This window comes from Chlorocebus sabaeus, chromosome 10, assembly GCF_047675955.1.
Source record: "Chlorocebus sabaeus isolate Y175 chromosome 10, mChlSab1.0.hap1, whole genome shotgun sequence".
NCBI lineage: Eukaryota > Metazoa > Chordata > Mammalia > Primates > Cercopithecidae > Chlorocebus > Chlorocebus sabaeus.
This window is the reverse complement of record NC_132913.1, coordinates 21,046,659-21,073,526: the sequence shown is the minus strand read 5'-3', so window position 1 is coordinate 21,073,526 and position 26,868 is coordinate 21,046,659. Positions and strand designations below refer to the sequence as shown.

At 37.6% G+C, this 26,868-nt stretch overlaps 1 protein-coding gene and 1 pseudogene across 10 annotated transcripts in view; both read left to right on the top strand.

Annotated features, from left to right (window-relative positions):
- ZRANB3 (zinc finger RANBP2-type containing 3) overlaps positions 1 to 26,868 on the top strand; it is a 317,061-nt gene that overhangs the window by 37,317 nt on the left and 252,876 nt on the right. The window lies entirely within an intron of this gene.
- Positions 157 to 872, top strand: LOC103216984 (large ribosomal subunit protein eL19-like; annotated as a pseudogene).

The window sequence follows — 26,868 nt, the reverse complement described above, 5'->3', positions numbered from 1 at the left end:
GTAATCCTAGCTACTCGGGAGGCTGAGGCAGGAGAATCGCATGAACCTAGGAGGTGGAAGTTGCAGTGAGCCAAGATCGTGCCACTGCGTTCCAGCCTGGGTGACAGAGCAAGACTCTGTCTCAAAAAAAAATAAGTAAAAAAAAATACGCTTTCCTTTCGCTGCTGGGGCCGCAACCATGAGTATGCTCAGGCTTCAGAAGAGGCTCGCCTCTAGTGTCCTCCGCTGTGGCAAGCAGTCTGGTTAGACCCCAATGAGACCATTGAAATCGCCAATGCCAACTCCCGTCAGCAGATCCGAAACCTGATCAAAGATGGGCTGGTCATCCGCAAGCCTGTGACTGTCCATTCCCGAACGCGATGTGGGAAAAATACCTTGGCCCGCCGGAAGGGCAGGCACATGGGCATAGGTAAGCGGAAGGGTACAGCCAATGCCAGAATGCCAGAGAAGGTCACGTGGATGAGGAGAATGAGGATTCTGCGCCGGCTGCTCAGAAGATACCGTGAGTCTGAGAAGATTGATCGCCACATGTATCACAGCCTGTACCTGAAGGTGAAGGGGGATGTGTTCAAAAACAAGCGTATTCTCATGGAACACATCCACAAGCTAAAGGCAGACAAGGCCCGCAAGAAACTCCTGGCTGACCAGGCTGAGGCCCGCAGGTCTAAGACGAAGGAAGCACGCAAGCGCCTGAAGAGCGCCTCCAGGCCAAGAAGGAAGAGATCATCAAGACTTTGTCCAAGGAGGAAGAGACCAAGAAATAAAAGCTCCCCCTTTGTCTGTACATACTGGCCTCCGTGATTACATAGATCAGCCATTAAAATAAAACAAGCCTTTTTCTGCAAAAAAAAAAAAAAAAGAAAAAAAAGAAATACGTTATTTTCTTTACCAACTTTAAACTTTGCCTTTGTTCCTCTTTACCTTCAATTTCTGTGTTGTGATTATTTATAACTTACGTTGTCGTCTGTAAACCAGATTATTTAAATAGTTAAGTATTTTCATTGCTTCCCTCAGTCCCTTCTGTTTCTGCACAGTGTCCTTTGGTTGACGTTATCAAAGTTTTTTTTAAAAAGACCTAGGTCTGTTAACAGTGACTCATGCCTATAATCCCATCATTTTGGGAGGCTGAGGTGGGAGAGTCACTTGAGCCCAGGAGTTCAAGACTTGCCTGGGCAACATAACGAGACCCTGTCTTGAATGAATGAATAAATACCTAAATAAGTAAATAAGTAATATGAGGCCAGGTGTGGTGGCCAACTCCTGTAATCCCAGTACTTTGGGAGGCCAAGGCAGGTGGATCACCTGAGATCAGGAGTTCAAAACCAGCCTGGCTAACATGGTAAGACCTCGTCTCTACTAAATATACAAAAAATTAGTCAGCATGGTGGTGTGTGCCTGTAGTCCCAGCTACGCAGGAGGCTGAGGCAGGAGAGAATTGCTTGAACCTGGGAGGCAGAGGTTGCAGTGAGCCGAGATCGCATCACTGCACTCTAGCCTGGGCAACAGAGTGAGATTCTGTCTCAAACAAAAGAAGTAATGTGAAGTCTGTTCCCTAATTTCTTATAGTTTATTTATTTATTTCCTTCTTTGTTTCCTTCTTTTTTGATAACTTAAGAGATTTATATATTTTTGGAATACATGTGATAATTTGATAGATTCATATAATGTGCAAAGTTCAAATTGGGGTAATTGGGATATCCATCACCTTAAATATTTATTTTTTCTTTATGTTAGGAACATTCACATTTTTCTCTTCTAGCTATTTTGAAATGTACAATAGATTAATGCTAACTATAGTCAGCCTACTGATCTACCAAACTTTAGGTCTTATTTCTTCTGTCTAACTGTATATTTGTACCCATTAATCAATCTCTTCATCCTCCCCTCCCCACTACCCTTCCCAACCACTAGTAGCCACTAAGGTACTCTGTACCTTTGTGAGATTCGCTTTTTGAGCTCCCACATAGGAGTGCGAACATGTGATATTTGGCTTTCTGTGCTTGGCTTATTTCACTTAGCATCATGACCTCCAGTTCCATCCATGTTGCTGCGGATGAGAGGATTTTATTCTTGTTTGTGGCTGAATAATATACATTTTGTGTGTGTGTGTGTGTGTGTGTATCACATTTTCTTTTTCCATTCATCTACTCATGGTCATTTAAGTTGATTACACATTTTGGCTATTGAGAACATTGCTACAGTAAACATAAGAGTGCAGATACCTCTTGATTTCTTTTCTTTTGGATATATACCCAGCAGTGGAATTGCTGGATCATTGATATTTGTATTTTTAGTTTCTTGAGGAACCCCCATATTGGTTTCCATAGCAGCTGTCCTGATTTACATTCCTACCAACAGAGTGCAAGGGTTCCCCTTTCTCTACATCTTTACCAACATCCCTTATTCTCAATTTTTTTGATAAAAGCAATTTTAACTGCGGTGAGATGATATCTCATTGTGGTTTTGATTTGCTTTTCTCTGATGATTAGTGATGTGTAACATTTTTATATACCTGTTGGCAGTTTATATATCTTCCTTGAGAATTGTCTGTTTAGATCTTTTGTCCATTTTTTCATTGGAGTTTTTTTTTTTTTTTTTTTTTGCTATAAGTTTCTTAGATATTCTGCCTATTAATTTCTCGTCAGATAGACATTTTGCAAATATTTTCTCTCTTGTATTCTAAAAATATCCTTTCTCTCACTTTATAATTACACATCTGTTAGGTAAGAAATTCCTCAGACCCACTTTATTTCCTTTTGTAGGCAGTGCTCACTGTTTGCTGTAGACTAGTCTGAGGGCTCGCTGAAATTTTTTCTACTTGGAAGTGATCAGTTTTTTACCTCACTACCCATTTTTTGCAGTCCAGTCCAGTACTAGAATATGTCTTGGCATTGACCTTTATGTTTCTCTTTTTCTTGGATGTGCCATATTCTTTTATTTTCTAGTTTACATTTTTCCTCTATTTCTGGAAACTTATATTGAGAACAGTTTTTTACTTTTTTCATTTTGGCTTGCTTCTTTGAAGACTTCAAATATGCTTGTATTTGTTAATTTGTCTTGGCCTATTTATATCACTGGTTTTTTTCTCGTTTCCATTCTTAATTTTTTTTTCTCCATAACCCCCCCTTTTTTTTGTTTAAATTCTTTTTTTTTTTTTTTTTTGAGATGGAGTCTCGCTCTGTCGCCCAGGCTGGAGTGCAGTGGCACAATCTCGGCTCACTGCAAGCTCCGCTCCGCCTCCCGGGTTCACGCCATTCTCCTGCCTCAGCTTCCCAAGTAGCTGGGACTACAGGCGCACGCCACCACGCCCGGCTAATTTTTTGTAATTTTAGTAGAGACGGGGTTTCACCATGTTAGCCAGGATGGTCTCGAACTCCTGACCTCGTGATCCACCCACCTCGGCCTCCCAAAGTGCTGGGATTACAGACGTGAGCCACCGCGCCCGGCCAGCTGTTTAAATTCTTTTTGAAAATTTCCTTTTCAATCCTATTCTGTGTGTACTTTCCTGTTTTAGTAGTACCTGTTCTGTCTTCTGCTTCCATTTGACCTTCAGTTCAGTTTTGTTTATGTATTTTATTATTTCTCTGACCTATAAATTCACATTTTATTTCTTCATGTTTTTGACCATAGCGCCCCTGAGCTCCTGCATCTCCTCTTTATGTTTTCTGTGTTATAGAGGTGATTGCTTCTTTAAGTTTATACTTGTGGCGATATAGTTGACTATAATTTTCATCTGCTTCATAACTTTTTCTTGTGTGTTTCCATTCGATTTTTCTTTTTCTTTCCTTCATTTTATTTGTAGAATTCCTTTTTTAAGAATGACTGCTCATCATACAATGAGGAACATTTTTTCCTGCGCATACTGTTTGCAAAAGTCATCTTGGAGGGCTAGAGCAATGTTATAGACTAACACCTATTCTCCTTATGACACTGTTTTTGTATGTAATTGATTTCTTTTGCTATGACACTATTTTTGTATGTAATTGATTTCTTTTGATTATATAGCATACTTTGTTTTATTATGCTATATAGGATAATCAAATATATATGCTATATAGTATAATCAAATATAATGCTATATTTGATTATATAGCGTACTTTGTTTTATTATGATTTTCTTTATTGTGCTTTGTATATATTGTGTTTTTTACAAATTGTGCTTTGCATATATTGTGGTTTTTACAAATTGTGCTATATAGTATAATCAAATATAGTATACTATATAGTATAATCAAATATATATGCTATACAGTATAATCAAATATAGTATGCTATATTTGATTATGTAGCATAATTTGTTTCATTATAATTTGCTTTATTGATTATACAATATAATCATATAGTATGCTATATTTGATTATATAGCATACTTTGTTTCATTATAATTTGCTTTATTGTGCTTTGCATATATTGTGGTTTTTACAAGTTGAAGGTTTGTGGTATTCCTGCATTGAGCACATCTTTTGGAACCATTTTTCCAACAGCGAGTGTTAGGTTTGTGTCTGTGTGTCATATTTTGGTAATTCTCAATATTTCAAACCATTTCATTATTTATGGTGATCAGTAATTAGTGATCTTTGAGTTTACTATTATAATTGTTTTGGGGTGCCATAAATGATACCAATTCATATAAGATGGTGAACCTAATGGATAAATATTGTGTGTGTTCTAACTGCTCCACCGACTGGCTCTTCCTCTGTCGTTTCCTCTCCACAGGCCTCTATATTCCCTAAGACAAAACAATATTGAAATTAGGTCAGTTAAAAACCCTGCAGTGGGCTGTAAGTATTCAAGTAGAAGGAAGGATCATACATCTCTCACTTTAAATCAAAAGCTAGAAATGATCATGCTTAGTGAGGAAGGCAGGTCGAAGTGGATATAGGCTGAAAGCTAGGCCTCCTGTGCCAGTTAGCCCAAGTTGTGGATTGCAAAGGAAAAGTTCTTGAAGGAAATGAAATGTGCTCCTCCAATAAATAAATGAGAGATAAGAAAGCGAAACAGCCTTATTGCAGATGTGGAGAAAGTTTCAGTGGTGTGTATAGAATATCAAATCAGTCACAACATTGCCTTATAGCAAAGCCTAATCCAGAGCAAGGCCCTAACTCTTTTCAGTTTTATGAAGGCTGAGAGGTGAGAAACCTGCAGAAGAAAAATTTGAAGCTAAAGAGTTTGGTTCATGAGGATTAAGGAAAAATGCCATCTTCATAACATAAATGTGCAAGGTGAAGCAGCAGGTGCTGATGTAGAAGCTGCAGCAGGTTACTCAGATCTAGCTAAGATCATTGATGAAAGTGACTACACTAAATAACAGATTTTGAATGTAGATGAAACAGACTTCTATTGGATGAAGATACCATCTAAAACTTTCATAGTTAGAGAGAGGTCAATGCCTGGCTTAAACGCTTTAAAAGATAGGTTTTCTTGTTAGGGGCTAATGCAGCTAGTGACATTAAGGTGAAGCCAGTGCTCATTGACCATCTGAATATCCTAGGACACTTCAGATTTATCCTAAATCTACTCTGCCTGTGTTCTATAAATAGAACAACAAAGCCTGGATGACAGTACATCTCTTTATAGCGTGGTTTACTGAATATTTTAAGCCTGCCATTGAGACCTACTGCTCAGAAAAAATATTCCTTTCAAAATATTATAACTCATTGACAATGAACCTGGTCACCCAAGAGCTCTATTGCAGACGTACAAGATGAATGTTGTTTTCGTGCCTGGTAACACAGCATCCATTCTGTAGCCCATGTATCAGGGAGTAATTTTGACTTTTAGGTCTTAATATTTAAGAAATACATTTTGTAAGGCTGTAGTTGCCAAAGATAATTATTCCTCTGATGGAACTGGACAGAGTAAATTGAAAATGTTCCGGAAAGGATTATTCTAGGTGCCATTAAGGACATTCATGATTCATAGGAGGAGGTTAAAATGTCAAATCAATAGGAATTTGGAAGAAGTTGATTCCAATCCTCATGGATTACTTGGAGGGGTTCAAGACTTCAGTAGAGGGGGCTGGGTGCAGTGGCTTGCCTGTAATTCCAGCACTTTGGGAGGCCAAGCGGGTGGATCACCTGAGGTCAGGAGTTTTGAGACCAGCCTGGTCAACATGGCAAAACCCCATCTCTACTAAAAATACAAAAATTAGCCAGGCATGATGGCAACCACCTGTAATCCCAGCTACTCAGAAGGCTGAGGCAGAATTGCTTGAACCCACTGAGATAACACCACTGCACTCTAACCTGCTCAACAGAGCAAGATTCCTCTTACATTGGGAAAAAAAAAAAAGACTTCAGTGGAGAAAGTAACTGCAGATGTGGAAATAGCAAGAGAATTAGAATTAGAAGTGGAGCCTGAAGATGTGACTAAATTGTTGCAATCTCACATTAAAACTTGAATGGATGAGGAGTTGCTTCTTATGGATGAACAAAGAAAGTGGTTTCTTGAGATGGAATCTACTCCTGGTGAAGATACTGTGAGCATTGTTGAAATGACAACAAAAGATTTAGAATAAAACGTATACCGAGTTGATAAAGCATCAGCAGGTTGGAGAGTATTATTTCAATTTTGAAAGAACTTCTGTTACTAAAATGCTTTCAAACAGCAGTGCATGCTTTGAGAAATCTTTCATGAAAGAAAGAGTCAATTGATGTGGCATAAGTCATTGTTGCCTTATTTTCAAGAAATTGCCACAGCTGTCACACCCTTCAGCAACCATCACCTCGATTAGTCAGCAGCCATCAACAAACATTGAGGTAAAACCCTTCACTCTCCATATTTATCTCTGGATATGTGTATTTGTGAATATACATGGTTAATAATTGATAAATATATTAATACATGAAATTTTTAATATACAGTTGAACAAGAATGTTTCTTATTTGTCATTTATTTATTCATGTCTAAAGAGATGTAAGAAGAAAATGTAATCCAAAAAGATTACAACTCTCTAAACAATCACATGTTCATTACCATTTTTTAGCAATGTTTTAAAACTAAGATATGTACATTGTTTTAGACATGCTATTGCATACTTAATAGGCTACATTATGGTGTAAACAGAGCTTTAATATACACTGGGAAACAAGTCTGTGTGACTCACCTTTTTATGACATTAGCTTTATTGAGGTGATCTGGAATGAAACCCGCAATATCTCCAAGGTATGCCTGTATCAGTCTGACAGTATTGTGACCAACTATAAAGATTAAATGCCATGTTTATGACAGCATCCTGTACAGTGCCTCTAGGGGAGCAGACACTGTAAATAGTGACTGCTATAATAATTATTATAATAATCTATCTCATTTTGGGCTGAACTCACAATATCTTGGAGGTATGCCTGTATCTTCTGAATCAAAAGAAAGATGGCTAGCAAGGCAAAGTCTCTCATACATTCCCCTGCCTTAATGTGACTACTTCCTACATTCAGCATTTGTTGTTGAGCCTTGCCTGCTTCTCTTCTCCTCTACCCAGACTGGCCCCAGCAATAGACAGTGGACATATCATCCTGCGTTGCTGCTAAGAAGGGATTCTTGACTTTGCAACACAGCTATTCCTCCTACTTTGAAACTCTGTTTGGCTGTTATGTTATGTTATGTTATGTCATATCATGTTATGTTTGTTTTGTTTTGTTTCTCTGAGTTGTATAGCCTGAAGTGTTCTTTCTAGGTATACTCCTTCAGTTATTGGGGTTTTTAAAGTATATTTATTTTTTAATTTATTTTTATTTTATTGAGACAGTCTCACTCTATTGTCCAGGCTGGAGTGTGGTGGCGCAATCTTGGCTCACTGCAACCTCTGCCTCCCAGGTTCAAGTGATCCTCCCACCTCTCCCTTGTGAGTAGCTGGGATTTACAGGTGCCCACCACCTCGCCTGGCTAATTTATATATATATTTTTTTAATTTTTTTTTATTATTATACTTTAAGTTCTAGGGTACATGTGCACAACGTGCAGGTTTGTTACATATGTATACATGTGCCATGTTGGTGTGCTGCACCCATTAACTCGTCATTTACATTAGGTATATCTCCTAATGCTATCCCTCCCCCCACCCCCTCCCCATAATAGGCTCTGGTGTGTGATGTTCCTCTTCCTGTGTCCAACTGATCTAATTGTTGAATTCCCAACTATGACGGAGAACATGTGGTGTTTGGTTTTCTGTTCTTATGATAGTTTGCTGAGAATGATGGTTTCCAGCTGCATCTATGTCCCTACAAAGGACACGAACTCATCCTTTTTTATGGCTGCATGGTATTCCATAGTGTATATGTGCCACATTTTCTTAATCCAGTCTGTCACTGATGGACATTTGGGTTGATTCCAAGTCTTTGCTATTGTGAATAGTGCCGCAATAAACATACGTGTGCATGTGTCTTTATAGCAGCATGGTTTATAATCCTTTGGGTATATACCCAGTAATGGGATGGCTGGGTCAAATGGTATTTCTAGTTCTAGATCCTTGAGGAATCGCCACACTGTCTTCCACAATGGTTGAACTAGTTTACAGTCCCACCAACAGTGTAAAAGTGTTCCTATTTCTCCACATCCTCTCCAATACCTGTTGTTTCCTGATTTTTTAATGATTGCCATTCTAACTGGTGTGAGATGGTATCTCATTGTGGTTTTGATTTGCATTTCCCTGATGGCTAGTAATGATGAGCATTTTTTCATGTGTCTGTTGGCTGTATGAATGTCGTCTTTTGAGAAGTGTCTGTTCATATCCTTTGCCCACTTTTTGATGGAGTTATTTGTTTTTTTCTTGTAAATTTGTTTGAGTTCTTTGTAGGTTCTGGATATTAGCCCTTTGTCAGATGAGTAGATTGCAAAAATTTTCTCCCATTCTGTAGGTTGCCTGTTCACTCTGATGGTAGTGTCTTTTGCTGTGCAGAAACTCTTTAGTTTAATTAGATCCCATTTGTCAGTTTTGGCTTTTGCTATCATTGCTTTTGGTGTTTTAGACATGAAGTCCTTGCCCATGCCTATGTCCTGAATGGTATTACCTAGGTTTTCCTCTAGGGTTTTTATGGTTTAGGTCTAACATTTAAGTCTCTAATCCATCTTGAATTAATTTTCGTATAAGGAGTAAGGAAAGGATCCAGTTTCAGCTTTCTACTTATGGCTAGCCAATTTTCCCAGTACCATTTATTAAATAGGGAATCCTTTCCCCATTTCTTGTTTTTGTCAGGTTTGTCAAAGATCAGATGGTTGTAGATGTGTGGTATTATTTCTGAGGGCTCTGTTCTGTTCCATTGGTCTAAATCTCTGTTTTGGTACCAGTACCATGCTGTTTTGGTTACTGTAGCCTTGTAGTATAGTTTGAAGTCAGGTAGCGTGATGCCTTCAGCTTTGTTCTTTTGGCTTAGGACTGTCTTGGTAATGCGGGCTCTTTTTTGGTTCCATATGAACTTTAAAGCAGTTTTTTCCAATTCTGTGAAGAAAGTCATTGGTAGCTTAATGAGGATGGCATTGAATCTATAAATTACCTTGGGCATTATGGCCATTTTCACAATATTGATTCTTCCTATCCATGAGCATGGTATGTTCTTCCATTTGTTTGTGCCCTCTTTTATTTCACTGAGCAGTGGTTTGTAGTTCTCCTTGAAGAGGTCCTTTACATCACTTGTCAGTTAGATTCCTAGGTATTTTATTCTCTTTGAAGCTACTGTGAATGGGAGTTCATTCATGATTTGGCTCTCTGTTTGTCTGTTACTGGTGTATAAGAATGCTTGTGATTTTTGCACATTGATTCTGTATCCTGAGACTTTGCTGAAGTTGCTTACCAGCTTAAGGAGATTTTGGACTGAGACGATGGGGCTTTCTAAATATACAATCATGTCATCTGCAAACAGGGACAATTTGACTTCTTCTTTTCCTCACTGAATACTCTTTATTTCTTTCTCTTGCCTGATTGCCCTGGCCAGAACTTCCAAGGCTATGTTGAATAGGAGTGGTGAGAGAAGGCATCCCTGTCTTGTGCCAGTTTTCAAAGGGAATGCTTCCAGTTTTTGCCCATTTAGTATGATATTGGCTGTGGGTTTGTCATAAATAGCTCTTATGATTTGGAGATACGTTCCATCAATACCGAATTTATTGAGAGTTTTTAGCATGAAGGGCTGTTGAATTTTGTCAAAGGCCTTTTCTGCATCTATTGAGATACTCATGTGGTTTTTGTCTTTGGTTCTGGTTCATATGCTGGATTACGTTTATTGATTTGCGTATGTTGAACCAGCCTTGCATCTCAGGGATGAAGCCCACTTGATCATGGTGGATAAGTTTTTTGATGTGCTGCTGGATTCGGTTTGCCAGTATTTTACTGAGATTTTTTGCATCGATATTCATCAGGGATATTGGTCTAAAATTCTCTTTTTTTGTTGTTGTGTCTCTGCCAGGCTTTGGTATCAGGATGATGTTGGCCTCATGAAATGAGTTAGGGAAGATTCCCTCTTTTTCTATTCGTTGGAATAGTTTCAGAAGGAATGGTACCAGCTCCTCCTTGTACCTCTGGTAGAATTTGGCTGTGAATCCGTCTGGTCATGGACTTTTTTTGGTTGGTAGGCTATTAATTATTACCTCGATTTCAGAGCCTGCTATTGATCTATTTAAGGATTCAGCTTCTTCCTGATTTAGTCTTGGGAGAGTGTAAGTGTCCAGGAAATTATCCATTTCTTCTAGGTTTTCTAGTTTATTGTCATAGAGGTGTTTATGGTATTCTCTCATGGTAGTTTGCATTTCTGTGGGGTCGGTGGTGATATTCCCTTTATCATTTTTTATTGCGTCTATTTGATCCTTCTGTCTTTTCTTCTTTATTAGTCTTGCTAGCGGTCTATCAATTTTGTTGATCTTTTCAAAAAACCTTCTCCTGGATTCATTGAATTTTGGAGGGTTTTTTGTGTCTCTATCTCCTTCAGTTCTGCTCTGATCTTACTTATTTCTTGCCTTCTGCTAGCTTTTGAATATGTTTGCTCTTGCTTCTTTAGTTCTTTTAATTGTGATGTTAGGGTGTCAGTTTTACATCTTTCCTGCTTTCTCTTATGGGCATTTAGTGCTATAAATTTCCCTCTACACACTGCTTTAAATGTGTCCCAGAGATTCTGGTATGTTGTATCTTTGTTCTCATTGGTTCTCAAATAACATCTTTATTTCTGCCTTCATTGTATTATGTACCCAGTAGTCATTCAGGAGCTGGTTGTTCAGTTTCCATGTAGTTGAGCGGTTTTGATTGAGTTTCTTAGTCCTGAGTTCTAGTTTGATTGCACTGTGGTCTGAGAGACAGTTTGTTATAATTTCTGTTCTTGTACATTTGCTGAGTAGTGCTTTACTTCCAACTATGTTTTCAAGTTTGGAATAAGTTCGATGTGGTGCTGAGAAGAATCTGTTGATTGGGGGTGGAGAGTTCTGTAGATGTCTATTAGGTCTGCATGGTGCAGAGTTGAGTTCAATTCCTGGATATCCTTGTTAACTTTCTGTCTTGTTGATCTGTCTTATGTTGACAGTGGGGTGTTAAAGTCTCCCATTATTATTGTATGGGAGTCTAAGTCTCTTTGTAAGTCTCTAAGGACTTGCTTTATGAATCTGGGTGCTCCTGTATTGGGTGCATATATATTTAGGATAGTTATCTCTTCCTGATGAATTGATCCCTTTACCATTATGTAATGACCTTCTTTATCTCTTTTGATCTTTGATGGTTTAAAGTCTGTTTTATCAGAGACTAGGATTGCAACCCTTGCTTTTTTTTGCTTTCCATTTGCTTGGTAGATCTTCCTCCATCTCTTTATTTTGAGCCTGTGTGTGTCTCTGCATGTGAGATGGGTCTCCTGAATACAGCAAACTGATGGTTTTTGACTATCCAATTTGCCAGTCTGTGTCTTTTAATTGGACCATTTAGTCCATTTACATTTAAGGTTAATATTATTATGTGTGAACTTGATCCTGTCATTATGATATTAGCTGGTTGTTTTGCTCTTTAGTTGATGCAGTTTCTTCCTAGCATCGATGGTCTTTACATTTTGGCACGTTTTTGCGATGGCTGGTACCTGTTGTTCCTTTCCATGTTTAGTGCTTCCTTCAGGATCTCTTGTAGGGTAGGCCTGGTGGTGACAAAATCTCTAAGCATTTGCTTGTCTGTAAAGGATTTTATTTCTCCTTCTCTTATGAAACTTAGTGTGGCTGGATATGAAATTCTGGGTTGAAAATTCTTTTCTTTGAGAATGTTGAATATTGACCCCCACTCTCTTCTGGCTTGTAGAGTTTCTGCTGAGAGATCTGCTGTTAGTCTGATCTGCTTCCCTTTGTGGGTAACCCAACCTTTCTCTCTAGCTGCCCTTAACATTTTTTCCTTCATTCCAGCTTTGGTGAATCTGACAATTATGTGTCTTGGAGTTGCTCTTCTCGAGGAGTATCTTTGTGGCGTTCTCTGTATTTCCTGAATTTGAATGTTGGCCTGCCTTACTAGGTTGGGGAAGTTCTCCTGGGTGATATCCTGCAGAGTGTTTTCCAACTTGGTTCCATTTTCCCCGTTAGTTTGAGGCACACCAATCAGACGTAGATTTGGTCTTTTCACATAATCCCATATTTCTTGGAGGCTTTGTTCATTTCTTTTTACTCTTTTTTCTCTACACTTCTCTTTTCGCTTCATTTCATTCATTTGATCTTCAATCACTGATACTCTTTCTTCCAGTTGATCGAGTCGGTTATTGAAGCTTGTGCATTTGTCACGTAGTTCTCGTGTCATGGTTTTCATCTCTATCAGTTCTTTCAAGGTCTTCTCTGCATTGATTATTCTAATTATCCATTCATCCATTATTTTTTCAAGGTTTTTACTTTCTTTGTGCTGGGTACATAGTTCCTCCTTTAGCCCTGAGAAGTTTGATCGACTGAAGCCTTCTTCTCTCAACTCGTCAAAGTCATTGTCCGTTCAGCTTTGTTCCAGTGCTGGCGATGAGCTGCGTTCCTTTGGAGGGTGAGATGCACTCTGATTTTTTGAAGTTCCAGCCTTTCTGCATGCTTTTCCCCCATCTTTGTGGTTTTATCTGCCTTTGGTCTTTGATGATGGTGATGTACTGATGGGGTTTTGGTGTGGGTGTCCTTTCTGTTTGTTCGTTTTACTTCTGACAGTCAGGACCCTCAGCTGCAGGTCTGTTGGAGTTTGCTTGAGGTCCACTCCAGACCCTGTTTGCCTGGGTATCAGCAGCGGAGGCTGCAGAAGATAGAATATTGCTGAACAGCGAGTGTTGCTGTCTGATTCTTGCTCTGGAAGCTTCGTCTTGGGTGTACCCAGCCGTGTGAGGTGTGAGGTGTCGATCTCCAGCTAGTGGGGGATGTCTCCCAGTTAGGCTACTCAGGGCTCAGGGACCCACTTGAGCAGGCAGTCTGTCCGTTCTCAGATCTCAACCTCCATGCTGGGAGAACCACTGCTCTCTTGAAAGCTGCCCAAATTTTTTATATTTTTGGTAGAGGCGGGGTTTCACCATATTGGCCAGGCTGATCTCCAACTCCTAATCTCAAGTGATCTGCCCACTTTGGCCTCCCAAAGTGCTGGGATTACAGGTGTGAGCCACTGTAATACTTAAAATATTTATTAAATATTTTAATTAAATTAATTAATTTATTAATATTTATTAAATATTTAAAAACCCCGCCAGGTTTTTGAAATATTTAGTATTTTGGTAAACTATCTTTTTGTTTTGCCATTTGAGATTTTTAGGTTTCTCCCAGTTTTTTCATCGATATGAAATAACCATGCATTAAATCTTTGAATCTCTGCTCCATCAAGCTTAGTGTTAGATACATTACCTAATTTTTTATTAATGAGTGTGTATGTGATATATTTATTTCTGAATATGTATATTTGTGAATATAAATGGTTAAAAATAGTTGACAAATGTATTAATACATGAAATTTTTAGTATACAGTTGAACAAGAACATTTGCTACTTATCATGTACTTATTCATTCAGGAGATGTAAGAAGCCTGTGATTGAATGAAATTATTTGGCTTAGCATTGTACATTTTCTTTTTTGCCTTTCTCATTAGTTCATACTCTTTGTATGGATATTTTTCTGAAATAAAGTGAATTTTATTTTTTCTGGAAATCCTGGCAGAGCAATTTGTTTTAATTGTCTATCTGGGGCAGAAAAGACTTTGTGGTATTTAAGGCATTTGCAAAAATGATAAGAGAAGATTTCGTAGTAATTTTTATTCTTTAAAAGTATCACTTGATGACAACCTAATTTCTTTCATTGTTTTCTTTTCTCTCCTAAAATTGAAAAGTTTTCTGTTGCATTACCCATTTAGGTGTGCTGTTTTTGTTGTCTTATAATCCTTAATTATTTGGCTGACTGTAGATTGAATTTTTGCATCAGTAAACAAAAATTTTGAAATACCTGGTAGTTTTCCTATAAGAAGATTCTTTGTTAAATTATTTTAAGGGCATAAATTTCCTTGTGTATCATCTCAACCTAACAAGGTAAGGATAATTAAGTGAAAGTATGAATGAATCCTAAGTATAAGAAAATAAAAAAGCCAAAAGAGGCAAGTCACAAAAATTTGCGAGTTAATTGCATACTGCCTGATTTATCTAATTTATGAGAAACCATATCTTGGCATTCTGTATTAATTTGATCTGTAGATTAACATTATTGTTTTGTGCCCTCTTCAAGCAGAGTGGGTCCTGTAAGAGTGTCTGTAGAGACTTGGCTGTCCATGTCTGAAAGTGTTATGCATCAATATCAATATCAATAGGTGCCCTTTTTTTTTTTTTTTCTTTTTTTGGAGACAGATCCTCGCTGTCTCGCCCAGGCTGGAGTGCAATGGCACAATCTCGGCTCACTGCAACCTCCACCTCCTGGGTTCAAGCGATTCTCCCGCCTCAGCCTTCTGATTAGCTGGAGTTACAGGCACCCACCATCATGTCCAGCTAATTTTTGTGTTTTTGTAGAGATGGGTTTTCACCATGTTGGCCAGGCTGGTCTTGAACTCCGGACATCAGGTAATCTGCCTGCCTCAGCCTCACAAAGTGCTGGGATTACAGGCATGAGCCACCGCGCCCGGCCAATAGGTGTACTTTTTAAACAGATGAACTTAACTGCTGTTTTCATTGTAGATAAACCTTCCACTTTATCAGACTCTTGATCTGAAAGTACCCTTCTACAATTCTCTAGCCAGTGAATTTCGGAATAATGTTAAGTTGCATTGGTGAACATATATACATTTCTGTTGGAGATATGCATATATAAGAACAAAACTGGAATGCCACTACATACATACCCACCGGAATGACTGCATTAAAAAAAAAAAAAAGACAATACCAGCAAGGATATGAAACAATGTTAACTGTCTTATACTATTGTTAGAAGGGTAAATTGGCACAACTACTTTGGAAAACTGTTTGGCAGTGTCTACACTGAACATACGTGTTTTCTGAGAGCTAGTAATCCTTGCTGTAGGTATATAAGTATATATAACATATATAAGTATATATACACATATATGTTTACATATATAAAACGTAACATAAAATATACATATACACGTAACCTGTATACATAAACGTGTATTAAGTACATACAAACATACATAACACATATATGTTTATATATATAATAAGGTAATAGCAGCCCTATTCATAATAGTTAACTTCAGCTGTCTATCCACCCTATAATGGGAGATAATCATGGTATATTCACATAATGGAAAACTTAAAACAATGAGAATGAACAAATTTATAGTTACCATAACAACTGTTTGAATTTTTCAAACATAGTGTTGAGTGAAAGAAACGAGCCATGAAAGACATATTAATTGTACATACATACATGAAGTGTATTTGTCCATTTACATAAGAGTTATATAAGATACTAATTTATGCATAACCACTTATGTGAAATATAAATAACATATTAATCTGTGGTGTTCAATGTCAGTCAGTGGCCAGCATTCAGTGGAGGTGTGGGTGTCGTGAAAGGATAGGCCACAAGAGAGGCTTTGGGGGGTGTTGATAATATTGTTTCTTTTTTTTTTTTTTTTTTTTTTTTTGAGACGGAGTCTCGCTCTGTCGCCCAGGTTGGAGTGCTGTGGCCGGATCTCAGCTCACTGCAAGCTCCGCTTCCCGGGTTCACGCCATTCTCCTGCCTCAGCCTCCCGAGTAGCTGGGACTACAGGCGCCCGCCACGGCGCCCGGCTAGTTTTTTTGTATTTTTTTTAGTAGAGACGGGGTTTCACCATACTAGCCAGGATGGTCTCGATCTCCTGACCTTGTGATCCACCCGTCTCGGCCTCCCAAAGTGCTGGGATTACAGGCTTGAGCCACCGCGCCCGGCCAATAATATTGTTTCTTTAACTTTGTGCTATTTATGTGGGTATGTTCTCTTTATGAAAAATTCTGAATTTTCTTAAGCCATATACTTGAGATTTGCATAATTTCTGTGTTTTTAATACTTCAGTAACATTTACTAAAAATATTAAATGTGCTTTGCTTTTCATTATATATACATTCAATGTATGTATGTATATTTATATGTGTGTGTATATATGTATATTTTTAAGCATAGACACTATCGAAATAGTTCTATTTTAGGTAATTTATCAAAAAGAAAATAAATTCTAATAAGCAACAAATAAGTGTGTGTGTTTGTTTTATGTGTGTATATGTGTGTGTGTGTTTCCAGACTGAACTGTTAACACTCTTTTTTCTTTTTTTGTTTTTTGAGACAGGGTCTCATTTGTCACTCAGGTTGGAGTGTGGTGGCATGGTCATGGCTCAATGCAACCTTGACTTTGAGGGCTCAAACAGTCCTCCTCCCACATCAGCCTCCTGAGTTGTAACCACAGGCACATACCATCATACCTGGCTAATAATTTTTTTGAGACATGGAGTCTCACTGGTGTTGCCCAGGCTGGTCTCCAACTCCTGGACTTAAGCAGTCCTCCAGCCTTGGCCTCCCAAAGGGCTGAAATTACAGACCTGAGCCACCACACCTGGGCTACTCTATTTTCTTATACTACTTCATTAGTCAATTTTAGCAGGAAATAGAAATTTACTCAGATGATTCAACTTAAAAGATTTTAGTGGGAAACTGTTTCAGAAGTGTAAGGTTAAGAGAGCCAACACTTAGTTTTACTTACCAAGAAACCGGCAATAGATAGCAACCAGTCCTGACCATTCCTAGGCCTGAGAGAACAAGTATAGCCCAGTGGGCCTTGGAGCTAAGGAAGAGGGCCCGCAGGCAGGATCCAGCTCCTACCAGACCTTCCTCTACCATTCCTTCTTCCTGTTGTATAATCTCCAGCTGGTACCTCCATTGATCAAACTCCATTTGAAGCTAGTTTTTAAGGGAGAATTCTGTAGGAGAGAGCAAAGTGAGAATAATCAGCATAACTACTTAGACTTTGGAAAACTCCAGAGAATTAGTATAGACTATGACTTTGTTTTCCCCCCTAATCACCTTTTGCCTCTGTATTTCCATTTTGGGTAATTTTCTTGTTACATATACATATCTATCCATCTTTCTCCTTCTTTCTGGTTATGTATATGTATATTTACACATAACAGAGAAGAAGACATACTATACTTCACAGCAAGTAAAATGAAAAACACTAAATTTAAAATCACTAATTAAAAAGTGATGATGCATAAGCAAATATGATAAGAGTTCAAAATAGTAAAATATGTTGTTAGAAATATAGAGAAGGTAGGCATGGTGGCTTATCTCTGTAATCCCAGCACTTTGGGATGCCAAGGTGGAGGATAGCTTGAGCCCAGGAATTTGAGACCAGTCTGGGCAACATAGTGAGGCTGTGTCTATATAAAATTTCTTTTAAGTAAAAATTAAACATTAGCCAGGCATGGTGGCACATGCCTGTAATCCCAAGCTACTTGAGAGGCTGATGCGGAAGGATCTCTTGAGCCTGGGAGGTCAAGGCTGTAGTGAGCCATGATCACACCACTGCACTCCAGCCTGGGAGACAGAGTGAGACCCAATCTCAAAAAAAAAAAAAAAAGAAAAGAAAAGAAAAGAAATATGGAGAGGTAAGTATTTGTTGGATTTTCTGGTTTTCTCCCAACTGAGGTCTGTAACATAATTATCCCGTGTTTAGTACCGTTAAGAAAATGTACAAAGTACAGTACTGCCTTTTGTTTTATCTAAACATTTTTGTTATAGGAATTTTCAAGTGTATGTAGAAGTACAGAGAGGAGTATAAGAACCCCTTGTATGGTTATTACACAACTTTAATAATTGTGAACATTTTGCTAGTTATTGATTGTTGTTTCCTGTCCCTTATCTGCAGACATACTTTTCTTTCCCTGGAATGTTTAAAAGTAAATTTAAGAAATATTTTACCCATAAATATTTATGTTATTTTAATCTCTAACAAATAAGAAACTTTTCTCATCCATACAATGTTATTTATGACAGCTATCAAAATTTAATTGCTCAATATATCTAATACTTGGTCCATATTAAAATGTCCCCACTTATTTCAAAAGTGTTTTCATGCTCTTAGTTTATTCATATGATCCATACAAGCTCCACACATTGAGTTTAGTTGTCTCTTTAATTTTTATTAGATCAGCAAACTCATTAAACGTTTTAATTTTTTTTCTTTTTTTTCTTTTGAGATGTAGTCTCACTCTGTTGTCCAGGCTGCAGTACAATGGTGTGATCTTGGCTCACTGCAACCTCCACCTCCTGGGTTCAAGCTGATTCTCCTGCCTTAGCCTCCTGAGTAGCTAGGATTACAGGCACCTGTCACCATGTCTGGCTAATTTTGGTGTTTTTAGTAGAGACTGGGTTTTACCATGTTGACCAGGATGGTCTTGATCTCGTGAACTCAGGTGATCCTTCCGCCTCAGCCTCCCAAAGTGCTGGGATTACAGCTGTGAGCCACTGCACCTAGCCAAAATTTTAGTATTTTTATTTGCCTTATTAGCCACTTTAATTTTTTCTTTGGTTAATTTGAATACCCATTAGCACTTTGTATGTTTTCGTGAATCCCCAAAATAACCTAATGAAATAACTTTAAAACTTGGCCTTTCTGGAAAGTATCTGTGTAGTACTTAGCATTGCTTTAACTACTTAATAACACTGGGATAGCACAAAAGAAGCATGAGCTTTGGCCAAAGCTGGCTTTAGGTTCTGTTCATTCCATCCATGTCAAGAGTGTGCCCATGCTACCATTATGATCACGGGTATACTCTTAAAACTCTGTGAAATTGAGCATAACAACATGATGCCCAGTTCAAAAGATATAGTCAAGAAGCGTTAGATTTAATTATTGTGAGTTAGTTATTTACATATTTATGAATAGATGAATCGTCTCTGCAAACTGAGGCTTTCAAAATGACTGCAGACAGAGAAGTGGATGGAGGGCAGGAAGAGGATCTTATCTAGCAGTGAAGATGTAAATGAGACCCCAATGTTAAGTGAATGCTTCATGTGTAAGTATAGACTGTAAGAAAGGGTTCTTTTTTCCCGTTCAGAAACTAGAAATTGGGGAATAGTTACAAAATGCAGAAGAATGTGTTCATTTCTAACAATTAAAACTGGCTACTAGGTAAGTGAATGGTTGATTCCATTGTTAGACATCAACAAATGAGGAAACCAACAAATGAAGTGCAAGGTAGAACAACCCTTTTGTCTGCAGAACAAACATGCTATGGTTCTTACTAGTTCATGAAGGCAGAGGCAGATGGCAAGTATCATCCTGAAAGTCAGTGTGTGAATGGGAGTGCAGGGGTGGTGTGTTTTTGGATTAAGGTAATGCCCTTTTGAGTTTCATCTCAATTCTCGGTTTATGATACCTCACTGGTATGTATAAAACCTTTCTTTCCCGTGCCTTAGAAGAAATAACTTTGAACACCTAGATATTGAACTCTCAGCTTCTCATAGTAACTGTACTGTATTTAAACCAAACTACAGGTATTCTCGAAAATATTTCAGTATCTGTCCTTGTATTAGTCCTTTTAGTATTGCTATAAAGGAATATCTGATGCTGGGTAATTTATAAAGAAAATAAGTTTATTTGACTCATGGTTCTGCAGGCCATACTAGCATAAAACCAGCATCTATTTGGCAACTGGTGAGACCTCAGGAAGCTTTTACTCATAGTGGAAGGTTAGGAGCAGGCATGTCATATGGTGAGAGAGGGAGCAAGAGAGAGAGGAGGTGCCAGCTTCTTTCTAATGATCAGATTTCATGGTAACTAAACGTGTGAGAATTCACTTCTAACCGTGGGGAGAGCACCATGCCCCCATGAGCCAGATTCTTCCCACAAGACCCTACATCCACCTTTGGGGATCACATTTTAATAAGAGATTTGGAGGGGACAAACATCTAAATTATATTGATCCCTTAAAGAGGAAATTTAAGGCTAGAGTTGGGTTGAGTCAAACATGGCAGAATCCAATGAATTTATATTATTTACTAAAACTGAACTGAAACTAATTGTTGGTTTTAGCATTCTAGATTAGTTTTTTGTTTTTTTGTTTGTTTGTTCATTTTTTGAAATGGGGTCTTGCTGTGTCTCCCAGGCTGGAGTGCAGGGGTGCTATCAGGGTTCACTGCAATCTCTGCTTTCCAGGCTCATGTGATCCTCCTGCCTCAGCTTCCCAAGTAGCTGAGACTACAGACACATGCCACCATGCCCTGCTATTTTTTGTATTTTTGTTTTTGGTAGAGACAGGGTTTCACTATGTTGCACAGTCTGATCTCAGACTCCTGAGATCAATCGATCTGCCTGTCTCAGCCTCCCAAAGTGCAGGAATTACAAGCATGAGCCTCTGCGTGTGACCAAATTAGTTTTTATAAGTGTGTCTATCAGGCAAGGTAAGTTTCTTCTATAAAAAGGAATATTTTTATATTGGGTAGGATGGGAGCTTTGCAACTGAGAAAGTGACTTCTACCCTGGGCCACACTGCCACCTGGGGGTCTAAAAGAAAGATGGCCATTGTGTCATAGCCAGAAATATTTGACAATGACCTTGGTTCTATTTAAGACAAATACCAAGACACCATTATCTATTCATAGGCACCAGAATAAATTCTGTGGGTTTACCTAATGATGCGGGTACACTATTATGAAAATACATTTTAAAATCGAATGTGTACTTCCATATTCTTTTCCTTTCCTTCTTTTTTTAAAATCTGATTACCAAGAATCTTGAGACAAAGACAGTGTGCATTACCTGAGTCCTTTCATATGTATACTGCTACTTAGTACTTATAAAGAGCATTATGTGGGCAATGGTAATAGTTTTCCAGTTATGCTATAAAATTGATGAGTAAATCAATGTCCTTTTCCCAGCTCAAATTCTTTGATCATAAAAATAGATTTTTGTGGTGTTGGTACGTATGCATATGTTTATTTTAGGTCTTTTTGGTAGATGAGTTGCTGTTACTAAATATGCCATTGGATTATTTGATCCTTTATGTATAACTGAAGGACAAATATTTTATGATTTCACTTACATGAGGTACCTAGAATATTCAAATTCATAGACACAGAACATAGAAGGTGGCTACCAGAGTTTATGGAGATGGGACATCATGAGAATTATCATTTAATGGGTAGAGTTTTAGTTTGGGATGATAACGTTCAGGAGATGGATAGTTGTGATGGTTGCACAACAAAGTGAATGTACTTAATGCCATTCGACTGTATATTTAAAATGCTTAAAATAGTAAATTTTATGTTATCTATTTTACCGTAATAAAAATAGTACAGCTTTACTAGTAATATTAAATGGTCTACTTTCTTAGGGTATAGGAATGAATAAAGTGAATTTGATTTTCAAAAGCACATATTATATGCTAAACGTGTTACATATATAAGACTACAACCCTATGACGTATATACTTATTACTAGCTCTCCTTTACCTGTAAACGAACCATGTTGAGCTTAAAGTGGTTCATTTATACAAATTTATTAACAGCCTCCTGTTTGTTCAACTCTCAGTATAATTTGTCTGAGGTATAAATAAGACTTATAAGCCAGTAACAGAGGGGCTGATATTTCAACCTATTTCTGCTTGACTCTCTGTTCCACCACTCTGCCTTCCATGAGAATATTGCAGATTCTTGTTATGATGAAATACGGACATGGCATTCTGTTATACCATTGATTCTGACATGTCATAATGCAAGACTAGGGGAAAAAAGTCATATAGTGACAATGCAAGCATGCTGAGATAATCCCAACCTTGTGAACATCTGTGAGTTTTAAACAGGTCATATCTAATTTGAATACACTATGAGATGGAAATGTTTCATATACTATGTAGTTATCTATGACAGTATGTTTTGTTTTAAATTAGTTTCCCATCAGATATAAAGTTGGTGCTTTTCTTTATAATGCCACAAGTCTCTGGAGTCTCTCAGGGAAGAATTTTATTCTTGTATTTATTTGCTGTTTCACTTTACATTCCTTCATTTCTGTTTTTTCTTTCTTCCTTTGGGAGCCTTCATCCTTCCAGTGACAGAAGACTGAAGTTGTCTCTTCATGATAAATAATTCAATGAAAATGTCAGAATATAATAATTTCCAAAGTCTAGTCATTGAATGACTGATTTTTGGTAATGCTAAAGGCAAAATAACTTTAGCCTATACCATAAAAAAGATCTGGATATTCCCTTTGTATTTTCAGTAACTTGATTTTACATATACCCTTTCCATTACCCTTCAGAAATGGAATGTTTGATGTACTATGGAGAAAACCAAATCAGTTCTACATTTCGTGAACCCTATTACTTAACTATCTTTAGTAGCCATGGAAATAATTCCCCAGTAAATATATGGTTACTAAATCACTGCCTAATTACCTTTCTTTACATTCAAAAATGACTATTTGATAAAATACAAAGTTTTTAAAAAGTTATGATATTTTGTTACAGTGATGCAATTTGTATGTTTTCTTAACATCTCCCCAAAAGTCTGAAACACACTGAATGCTTCTTTGGAAGCCAAGGAGCTTGTTGCTGACATAGTAATAATTTGGTTGTTTGCACATTTTATAGAATACTAAAATGTTCCAAGTTACCATATTCCTTAAATAACTCATGGTAAGATGTTATCGCTGAAGTGTTGGCTTGTGTGTAGGAGGGAAATTATATGTTACAGTGTTATATAAAACTGACTCATGTGAGTAGGTGAAAGATCCCAAGAATACCAGGACACCCACACTAGAAAAAGCCAATATGTACGCTTTCTCTTTACACTATGTTCTAGCAGGCTGCTTAATGGAACTGTATATTCATTAAAGAAATTTCTGTAATTTCTTTCATTGCCTTGGTGGGTATCTTTCTGGTTAAAAAAAAAAAGTGAAATTTTGTGATCATTAAAAAAATTATTTTCTGTAGGACAAAAAAGCTTGACTCAATATTTGAAGTAATTAACTTCTCTGTGCTTCAATTTTTGTTTTGTTTTGTTTTGAGATGGAGTCTCACTCTATCATCCAGACTGGAGTGCAGTGGCGTGATCTTGGATCACTGCAACCTCTGCCTCCTGAGTTCATGCAATCCTCCTGCCTCAGCCTCCCGAGTAGCTGGGATTACAGGCACCCACCATCACTCCCAGCTAATTTTTGTATTTTTTAGTAAAGATGGGGTTTCACCATATCGGTCAGGCTAGCCTCAAACTCCTGACTTCAGGTGATCCACCCACCTGGGCCTCCCAAAGTGCTGGGATTACAGGCGTGAGCCACTGCTTCCAGCCTGCTTCAGTTTTTTAATTAGTTAAAATCAAAAGAATAAAACATACCTACTTGTAGAGTATTTTAGAAGTCTTTTTTTTCTTTTCTTTTTTCTTTTTTTTTTTTTTTGAGACAGTCCAGGTTGGAGTGCAGTGGTGCGATCTCGGCTCACCTCAACTTCCATCTCCCAGGTTCAACCGATTCTCCTGCCTCAGCCTCCCAAGTAGTTGGGATTACAGGTGCCCACCACCATGCCTGGCTAATTTTTGTATTTTTAGTAGAGATGGGGTTTTGACATGTTTGTGAGGCTGGTCTCAAACTACTGACCTCAGGTTCTGCCTGCCTCATTCTCCCAAAGTGCTGGGATTACAGGCGTGAATCACCATGCCCAACCTAGAATATTTCTTTTCTTTTTTTCTTTTTTTTTTTTTTTGAGACAAGAGTCTTGCTCTGTCGCCCAGGCTGAAGTGCAGCGCGATATCAGCTCCATCTCCCAGGTTCATGCCATTCTCCTGCCTCGGCCTCCCGAGTAGCTGGGACTACAGGCGCCCGCCACCATGCCCACTAATTTTTTGTGTTTTTTAGTAGAGATGGGGTTTCACCGTGTTGGCCAGGATGGTCTCGATCTCCTGACCTCGTGATCTGCCCTCCTTGGCCTCCCAAAGTGCTGAGATTACAGGCGTGAGCCACTGTGCCTGGCCCAAATATCCTTAACTGTATTTATTATGTTATCCAAAATACTGTTTTGGTTGAATATCACAAGTTAGATTTTGTTTGTATGGAGAATTTTTTGTTGGTGTTTGTTTTTTAAAGAATGGTTCTGAGGTTCTTTCACAACGTGCTAACTAAGCCTTATTGTTTTATTGGAATTCTCATTCTATTTTTAACCAACATTCTTTGTCTAAACTGAGAATCTCAACCAATACTTAAGAAAAAATTCTATTTTGTTGAGAAGAATGTAAACCCCCTTTGAAGACAGCAAAAGGGTAGCTCTTGTGACATAGACCTTCTATAAGACATTTTCATTAATGGTGTTCAGTTACTACAAGATCTCTGTGATGGTGATGGTGTTATTCTGACTTTTTCAGAGAGAAAGCTGTGGCTGTGAGAGATAAAGTAACCTGCCCCTCTAATGCAGAGTTGGGATTCGAACATAAGTCTGTCCGACAAAACCCCTGCCCTTCAATTTCTGAGTGCTATAACCATAATATATCTGCATTTGTGTATAAATATTTTTCCTTCCTTTCTGTGTGGGTGTTTACATGTGTAGCATACATGTGCTTCCTGTATTATTGCATGCCTGTCTCCGCCTCCAGTACAAAAAGAAAAGTTTGTCCCTGCTATCTTCTCAAAATGGGATGCAATTCAAACTGAATTAATTCTGTTATACATTAGTATGGTTAAATTTTCCAGATTTAAAAAATGAATTTAAATTTATTTATTGTGTTCTTAATTGATAATGATTAAAATAACCCTCCTTATGATAGTTATTTATATTAGAATTCCCATACTTGATCATGTAACTAAAGCTGTGATCAAATAATTAACATTATTTTTACAGATTATTTGTTTTAGTAAAGAGGACTCAGGAAATAATTTTAAGTAAATCCAAATTTCTGGGATGTATATGTTTATCACATATATATGTGTGTGTGTGTTTGTGTCTACATTCGTGTTTGTGGGTGTATCAGATTAAATTTTAATTAAGATTTGTTGTACACTTAGAAAAATACTGATTTGTAAATCTTTCTAAGCCATTTCTTAGTCAGTGGAAACTTAATTTGATCAGGGTCTTCAGAAGTTTAGTTTTGAATTATAATCAGTCATAACTGTAACTATAGCGATCATTCTTTGGATTTATGTGGCATCTTTATTTTTTATAATTTAATACTTTAATGTGTATGATTTCATTGTAGTTGTCACTCCTACTGTATGGAGATAGTAGACTGAAGGAGATAATTCTTGATAATTTTCTCGGTGTTGCATGATATCAAAGATAGAAATAGAATTCAGGACAGTTATGACCACTGATCCTTAGTTCTCTCCACTGAATCATTGTTTGCAAATATGTCTGTCAGATCTCTGAGAATTTTTTACTTTGCCTTTTTAGCTTAATGATAAAATAAGTTCTATAGGCAAAAACTTATTTGTCATAATACTTTCTCGTTGCATTGACATTTTCATAAGATTGGACTTTGTTTCTTAAACCAGTGTTCTACAACTTAGGGTCCAAATACCGTTTTTGCTTTCTGGTGGCAGTTCAAATAAATGTCCACTGAGCGGCTATATATTGGCCACAGAGGCCCTTAGAATACAGAAATGAATAAGACATTGTCTTGTCTTCAAGAAATGCATTGCCTAGCTGCGGAACATACACAAATTATGTTACATTGTATAGATGTCACAGTGGAAGTGTGTTGAAAATACATAGAGTATACTGGTTGAAGATGGTGTGAAAAGAAAATTCATCTTGGAATGCTTCTCAGGGGACTAATGTCTAAACTGGGTTTCGAAGGACAAATATGCATTTACTAACTAGATAGGGTGAGATATGGGAAGGGAATTTTTATGAGGTCATTTCAGGTAAAAGGAACATAATGATTAGGGAAACATTATACAGAAGAGTAATCCACATATATTCCAGAAGATGTTTTTAAGCATGTTTCTTCTTGCTTTTTAAGTAAAATTTTATGGTAATTAGAGCATTTATCAAGTAGTGCTTGTACTGATCTAAGCTTCTATCCATCTGTGATCATGGATAAGCATTAAGGAGGCAGTAATAAATGGTAAAGTAACTGAGTAGCAGGTAATAAAAGAGAAATGGAAGAATAAGATGCCTGGATTATCTACCAACTTTAAAAAGAAAAGGTAACTATATGTTTTCTAAAATATAAATTCTGTAGAAGACTAATTTATTCAACACATATATATTGAGCTTGTATCCCCACTTCACAAACCGTAAAACTAAAGCACAGAGGTAAAGTAATCTGCCTAAGCTTACCACTATAAATGGACAAGGCAGCTTGCATTTTGATTCTAAGCCAGTGCTTAAAGAACTTGAAAAAAGGCCGGGTACGGTGGCTCATGCCTGTAATCCCAGCACTTTTAGGAGGCCGAGGCGGGCGGATCACGAGGTCAGGAGATTGAGACCATCCTGACTAACATGGTGAAACGCCGTC